Here is an 8,295-nt window from a genome sequence, read left to right as displayed (position 1 = left end):
TATATATATAGTGCATTACTTTTTATTACTAGAACGCAAGGTACTAAACTATATATATGTATATGAAATGTAGTGTCTTTAAAGTTATAAAAAATTTTGTCAAAAATTGCCTAAACCGCCTAAGAAGAGCTCGAAACGTAAGCAATATTTGTACCCTCTGTCTCACATGGAAAGTTTTTATAGCTATGAATGCATTTTTTTTTTCAGTGCATATACCAGAACAGTTAACATTTTATATTGCAAATACCTAAAACACTAACACTTTGCATTACAGTCAAACACAAATGAAATATGAATTAGGTTCGAACTCATTACTTTTTATTAGGAGAACACAAAGTAGCAAAAGTCATTGAGAATATATGCATATGAAATGTAGTGTTTTTGAAGCTATAATGAATTTTGTCAAAAAAGCCTAAACTGCCTAAAGAGAGCTTGGGACGGAAGTGATTTTTGTACCACCCTCCACATGGGAAGTTCTTATAGCTACAAAAAATCATTCTTTTGAATGCATATATCAAAACAGTTAGCAGTTATAATGCACAAGCTTTGATTTATTTGCTAAATTTTAGCTCTTACGTTTAGATAAAATCAACTACAGGATCAGACCTAATTATAAAGTATAAGTATAAACACGTCATGATTGTTAATATGTTTAGATGGCGAGCTGCGAGTCGCGGAGGACTTCACCCCCACCTGTGTTGGTGGATGTAACTGCTCCGTAAAAGTCTCTCAGTTGATAACATTAGTGAATTGAAGGGAAAATTACTTTGTCTATTGAGTTAGGATGTTTCAAGATATAACGTGAATATAGTTTATCGCCTACAAGTGAGTAGTGGTTTTACTGTAACTCATGTCGATGATAATATGTATGTTGTGAATTTATGTTATTAGAAGTCATGAACCACATAATATTTATTTCTGTCGAGGTCGAGCCATTACTTGTAGACGCTTCTAACATCCTTGGTCCTTCAAATGTTGATGATCCTTAAATTTTAGGTACAAAAACTTACATATACTTATTTAATGTAACAATTAGATGCATGTAATATAAACTTCCTAAATTTTATGACTTCTATTTAATAGGCCAACCCCAATTTCTTTCAATACATATGACACCTGGTTATATAATTTATCCAAACAACTAGTGAACAATTATAGTGCACATCGATCATTTGGCTTATCACATTCATTTCACTCTTAGGTTAGCAAACATGTTAAGCGTGTCATGCAACGAGAGTCGTTGTATATGCACTTAGATGCTAACACAGGTGAATATGAAAAGATGGATAGTGGCACTTGTGACAATTCAAGTGAGTCAGAGGCGAATGAGGATTATAGTGGGCGAGATGGTTGTCGAATATTGTATTTACCAGGACATGATTTATTATGCCAATATGCAATGCTAAATACAGAGTTGTTAGATTCAATGGTAGAGGACAATCAGTTTGTGAGACCAATTCAAATGAGTGAAGAATGGGACATGAAGATAATATAATCCTGGATTTATTATCTGAGAGAATAATATTTTCAAGTAAGGATGTGTTACAATGTGCCATGAATGGATGGTCGATAATTAATAATGTAGAGTAAATTAGAAAAACTTCAAATTTAAAAAAAGCTTATTGTTCAGTGTATGCATTATAATTATGAATCATGTCCATGTCATTGCTGTCTACACACTGAAAAGCGAGCGATTAGGAGGTGCATGGAAAATTTTTGTAATTGGGCCATTACACACATGCAGTCTTTTAATAATATTAAATGGACACCGAAATTGCACTTCGAAGTTCATATGCCATTACATAGGTTCAGTTTTGAGGCAACTGTTATCAATAAAATTGGAAGTGTGTCAAGTGACACCTTTCAGATCGTATTATGTGACAGTTTTTAAACATTTAGTATATAACCATTGAACCCATCAAACCAGGTTTTGAGAGAGTCGATAAGCGAGGTAGAGCAAGAACTGACTAGGAGCAATATCACAGTAAATATATCGAGATATGAAATAATTGTCAGGCATTTATTGTACCTTTAGAGCCACCACAAGGAGACGGAAATGAAGAATTATCTCATTATTTGCAGTGATATCCCTCTTGGGTGTCGCTTTACTCAATGAAGCCTCCAAGTCAACCTCTTGATACCCATTACACACGATCATCAGGAGAGAGAATGATGGTATATTTGCATTCTTTATAGCAACTACTAATTTTTTTTATAATACATAATATTAATATAATATTGTCAATTTTACAACTGGATTACTTAATTTGTAGTAAGGACATTGCAAAAAGTTTTGAAAGAGATTATGGTGCAAGTTATAGTTCAATGAAACAAGGTTATGACGAGTTTTTGGAGCCATCACGTAAGGTTGAAGAATCAATACATATTGATTATATTGCATTTGATCGGCCAATTCTCATAGAACAAATGTCAAACTTCAAGGCTCATGTTGATCAACCTCTGATGCTCCATGTTGGTTGCCTTCCACTGCTGCGAGACAATCAACTATAGATGCTCCATGGAGATTTTCTGTTAGCAAAACATAAAGATCTTTGTTTCAAGAGACACAAGAACAACAATATCTAGAGGCATTTGATTATCCTGTCCAACAATATCTAGAGACATTTAGGACTATCCAACTATGCAGGACCCTCTGGATATAATGTGTTATCAACATATGAGGTTCCATCATTTGACTTGCAGTGAACAACCACTACTGGTGAAAATTTGGATTTAAATTTTCAAAACATGCTCATGTCTAAACCTATTTCTAATGTATGCATGGATTTCAATACAATATAATTTTATTTTCCATCAAATCTCAACAAAAAAATTAATTGGATTACACAAGATGCTACGAATGACACACTTAAAGCGACGATATTAAAGAAGAATTTCAAGGGCATCAGTTGCATCATCAACCACTACAATCACTATCTCAATATACATTAGGCTTAGACATTATTCCACCTTGACGTAGAAGATAATATTTTTTGTAATTATTATGTTTGTTAATTTAATTTGTTCAATTAATTTATTTTATTCAATTTTGTACATATTTATATATAAAATAAATTTTATGAGTTTCATATTTTCTTAGTTAATTTAATTTGCTCAATTATATTTTTTGATTAATTAAAAATTTATTACAATAAGTTAATTAATGTCACAATTAATTAATAATAATAATTATTTTTGTTAATGTATAGAGTAAATAATGTTAGGTATGACTCATAATACCAGAATTTGGAGTCTCTTGGAATGAAGAGATGTCTCTTGGAATTGAAGAGGAGTGTCTCTTGGAATTTAGTGGGTTGGAGGGAGAGATGTCTCTTGGAATTGAAGAGGAGCGCCCCTGAGATCCCATATTCTGTATTTTGTTCTCTTTCTTTTTTCTGAATATTGAAAGAAACCTGCCGCTCTGCTCCCGAGGACGTAGACATCTTTCCCGAACCTCCTTAAATCTCTGTGTGTTCTTCTGGATTTGTGTCGATTCTTATTTTTCTTCGCCTTAATTTCTCAACAAGTTGTATTAGAGCGGGTTCTAGGGCAGGGAAGAAAATATTTGGTGGCACAGAAATAAAGAAAATTTTGGCAGAGGAGATTGGCGGCTAGGGTTTCGGAGGAGATCGACACATAAAGTTCGGCAAATTCGGCTCCTTGCGAGAAAGCTTTAGCGACGCAAGGTTCAGGGAAGAAACTCGCCAGAGAAGCATATCGTTTGAAATAGATTGTTTGCGAGAACTCCGCTCGACGTCGACAGGCAGAGCACCGTTCGCGAAAGACAGAGCTCGCGGTAGATTAGGCGAGCCGGCGACTTCAATGGAAAAGGGCTGGACTACGCGACGAATTCGACAACTTCGCGACATGTTCGACTTCACGACAGATTTGGTCGTAATCTGGAAGGTTGTTGACTTCACTTTTGGGTGAGGGTTTTGAGTCTTTTCTTCAATGACTAGGATATAGCCTTAGGACTTTTCTGATGACTATCTTAACATCTTAGAAATGGTACCCACCTTCACCCACCTTCTCCTTAGACTCTCCTTAGACATTTCAACCAAATCTTCGTTCTCTATGTTGGTTCTATATGTGATCAATAATCTTTAATACAAATATTATAGATTACATAAAGGAACCCTGATGAGAATTTCTATAGAACTTGTGAACCATAGGAAAGTCTTGCACTGTTCTATACATTTTTGGACTTCAATACATTGGGTTATCTAATCATCACGACCATTATAAACATTGCATTTTCATATCACAATGTTGTAATCATTGCACCCATGAGGCTGACCAAATTTATTTGGACCTAGTTTCTCCTAAAATACCCCACTTGAATATTCTAACGCTTCAAAATTCATTAAGACTATTGAATCACAAAATCAACTTCAAATCATTTGATGTTATCATTTAGACCATTTGAAACCTAAAAATTGCCGAAATACTCAATTTTTCCAAAAAATTACCAAAATATCTCTGGACCCCTAAAATACCCAATTTCCCAAAATTTTATAGAGTCAACAATAAGTCCTAAAAATTACACCAAATCATTTTTTATGTCTTCCCGAGAATTTTGACTTTAAATTTGTTATACTTCCGGATAACTTTTTGGCACCTTGACACCAAAATAACGAATACTTAAAAAAAATATTTCGGGGATCATAAACCCTTCCACATTGATCGAAAATGACCCCAGACACTATCGTTTAACTCCAAATTTCTTCATGAACCACCTAGAGCCTTTCAATCAACCTTTAACCACTTTGATCGAAATTTGTCAAAAATTACCAAAATGTCACTCATGACCCAAAAATTCTCAAATCCTCCAAAATCATTTCAAACAACCCTAAAACCAATTCTTGATCATATATTAGGTCCAATTTGACCAAATTCACTCACTTTGACCAAAATCACCAAATTGAGCTTCATGATCAATCAAATACATCAATTTCAAATTTAACATGTCTAGATCCATTTTCAAGTGAATTTAAATCCATTTAATTAACCCATGATCAATTTCCAAAACGATCGATTGCAAACAAAAAATTTGACGAATATTAAATTTGACGCATTTTTTACCCGATCGTAAAAAAAGTGGTCTGAATGACCTCATATGACAAAATAGACCACGCGAGCGTGTCTGAAACGTTGATTTCAGCTAGAAAGGACGTTCATTTCACCGCGATGATGCGTTCGGCAAAAAAATTCGCAGAGAGATTTAAACAATAATAATATTTTTATTACTATTACTCACCCATGACCTTAGCACCCCCCTCTCACGCCTCTCTCTCTCTCTCTCTCACTCTCACACCTCTCTTCTTCCCCTATAAAAAGTCTCTATTTCCTCTTCTCTACACACAACAACAACAGCACCCCCCTCAACACTCCTATATTCCCTCTTCTCTACACACAACAACACCCCCCTCAACTCCTCCCTCGCCGGAAAAGCTGAAACCGAGCTAAATTCCGGTGAACCTCCAACCCGACGCGAAAGTCACGTCAAATCGACGTCATGAGGAGTTGGATAAGCTCAAGAAGACATACTTATTCAAACCTAATTGAGGACAAAACCCTTAATCTCAGGTATATCTCTTGAATTCCTTCCCTTCCAAATCGAAAAACAGATCATAAAACACTTAAGTATCCAAATGGATGTGATCTACTCTTCGATATGAACAAAACAAGCCAATGAACACGAAATTTGGTAGAGAATCGGCGGAGAACGGACTCCGGGAAGTATCTGACGTCGGCGTCCTTCTTGTTCGTCCGTCGCGGGTATCATCGCAGGAGTTAGATGTTACTGCAGTAATTATTTTTCTATTTTTTTTAATTCCAATAATTATAACTTAACTTCAAAATTGCATAAGTTTTTGTAGAAAATCTAAACATAAACCGAAAGATGCTATGAACTCACAAAAATGAGGATAATTTTTAAAAACTAAAATCACGATTTTTCATTAAGAAAAATTTTTAAATTAATTTTTGAAGTTTTGGAGTATTTAAATCATAAAAACTAAAATATAAATAAGAAAAATATGAAATTTGACAGAGATATTAAATGACTTGGAAACAATCTTCTTTGATTTTTCCAAGTCATTTTGATCTCTTTGTAGGGAGATTTCTTTTTTTTAGTGAAGTTTTTATAGTGAAGTGAGTCATTTTAAATAATTAAGAAAAATAAGAAATGTGGAATTTCCAGATCCTCTTTGATTTTATTCTTTGAATTTAAACAGATCTTGGAAACCTTAAAACCATATTTAAAACCTTTTTAATCATCATAATTCACTAATTAGGGGAGTAGGATTGAGTTAGGTTAGGTTAGTTTAACCTGAGCTCAAGCTAAACCTAGTTTAGCCAATTTAGGGTTCATGTCGGTCTCTTAGCATTGATGAGACTGATATGAATTCATCCCTTTAGGGTCAACCCGATTTAAACCCAATACTTGGTTAGTCAACTTCGGGGTTACATTAGTTAGCCACCAAACTAATAGAATTAGTTAACCTAAACCTTAGGTTAGTTAACCCTAGACCAATATGATTAGTTAACCTAAATCTTAGGTTAGTTAACTCTAAACCAATAAGATTAGTCAACCCAAGCATTAGGTTAGTTGACTCTGAACCAATAGGATTAGTTAACCTAAACCTTAAGTTAGTTAACCCTAAACCAAAAAGATTAGTTAACCTAAACCCTAGGGTAGTTAACCCTAAACTAATAAGATTAGTTAACATAAGCCTTAGGTTAGTTAACTCTAAACCAATAAGATTAGTCAACCTAAGCATTAGGTTAGTTGACTCTGAACCAATAGGATTAGTTAACCTAAACCTTAAGTTAGTTAACCCTAAACCAAAAAGATTAGTTAACCTAAACCCTAACCTAAACCCTTAACCTAAACCCTAGGTTAGTTAACCCTAAACTAATAAGATTAGTTAACATAAGCCTTAGGTTAGTTAACTCTAAACCAATAGGATTAGATAAGCATGAACCTTAGGTTAGTTAAACCTGAACCAATAGGATTAGTTAGCCTGAACCTTAGGTTAGTTAAACCTAAACCAATAGGATTAGTTAGCCTGAATCTTAGGTTAGTTAACCCTAAACCAATATGATTAGTTAATCTAAACCATAGGTTTGTTAAAGTTAGTTAACCTTGTTAACCTTAAACCAAGTTAGTTAACCTTAAACCAATAGGATTAGTCAACCTAAATCTTAGGTTAGTTAACCCTAAAATAATAAGATTAATTAACCTAAACCTTAGATTAGTTAACCATAAACCAACAGGTTTAGTTAACCTAGCCTTTAAGTTAGATAACTCTAATCCATAAGGTTAGACAAGCCTAAACTTTAAGTTAGTTAACCCTAAACCAATAAGATTAGTTAGCCTGAACCTTAGGTTAATTAATATTAGTTAACCCTAAATCAATATGATTAGTTAATCTAAATTTTAGGTTAGTTAACCCTAAACCAATATGATCAGTTAACCTAAACCATAGATTAGTTAAGGTTAGTTAACCTTAAACCAATAGGATTAGTCAACATAAATCTTAGGTTAGTAAACCCTAAAATAATAAGATTAATTAACCTAAACCTTAGATTAGTTAACCATAAACCAACAGGTTTAGTTAACCTAGCCTTTAAGTTAGATAACTCTAATCCATAAGGTTAGACAAGCCTAAACTTTAAGTTAGTTAACCCTAAACCAATAAGATTAGTTAGCCTGAACCTTAGGTTAATTAATATTAAACCAATAAGATTAGTTAACCTAAACCTTAGGTTAGTTAACCCTAAACCAATATGATCAGTTAACCTAAACCATAGATTAGTTAAGGTTAGTTAACCTTAAACCAATAGGATTAGTCAACATAAATCTTAGGTTAGTAAACCCTAAACCAATAGGATTAGTTAACCTAAACCTTATGTTAGTTAACCCTAAACCAATAGGATTAGTTAACCTAAACTTTAGGCTAGTTAACCCTAATCCAACCCTAATCTTTAGGTAAAACAAACCTGAATCATAGCTTAGCCTTAAGCTAAACTTACCCTAAGCCTTAAGTTAAAACCTAACCCATAGGTTGAACATAAGAAACATTTTTTTAAGGTATAACCTTAAACTTAAGTTAAACTTAAACCCCTCAACTTGAACATCAATTAAGAAATAAAATAAAACACATCGGGATGGTTGCATAAAACATTTTAAAACTTAAACTTAAACTAAATCAAACATAACAAAGTTTTAAAGCATACTTTGAGGTCAAGTCAGCTTCAAAGTCGTCAACCTCACATAAATAATAACAAGTG

The sequence above is a fragment of the Phalaenopsis equestris genome, unplaced genomic scaffold (genome assembly GCF_001263595.1).
Source record: "Phalaenopsis equestris unplaced genomic scaffold, ASM126359v1 Scaffold000151, whole genome shotgun sequence".
In the NCBI taxonomy this organism is placed as follows: domain Eukaryota; kingdom Viridiplantae; phylum Streptophyta; class Magnoliopsida; order Asparagales; family Orchidaceae; genus Phalaenopsis; species Phalaenopsis equestris.
Note: the sequence above shows the minus strand (reverse complement) of the source record.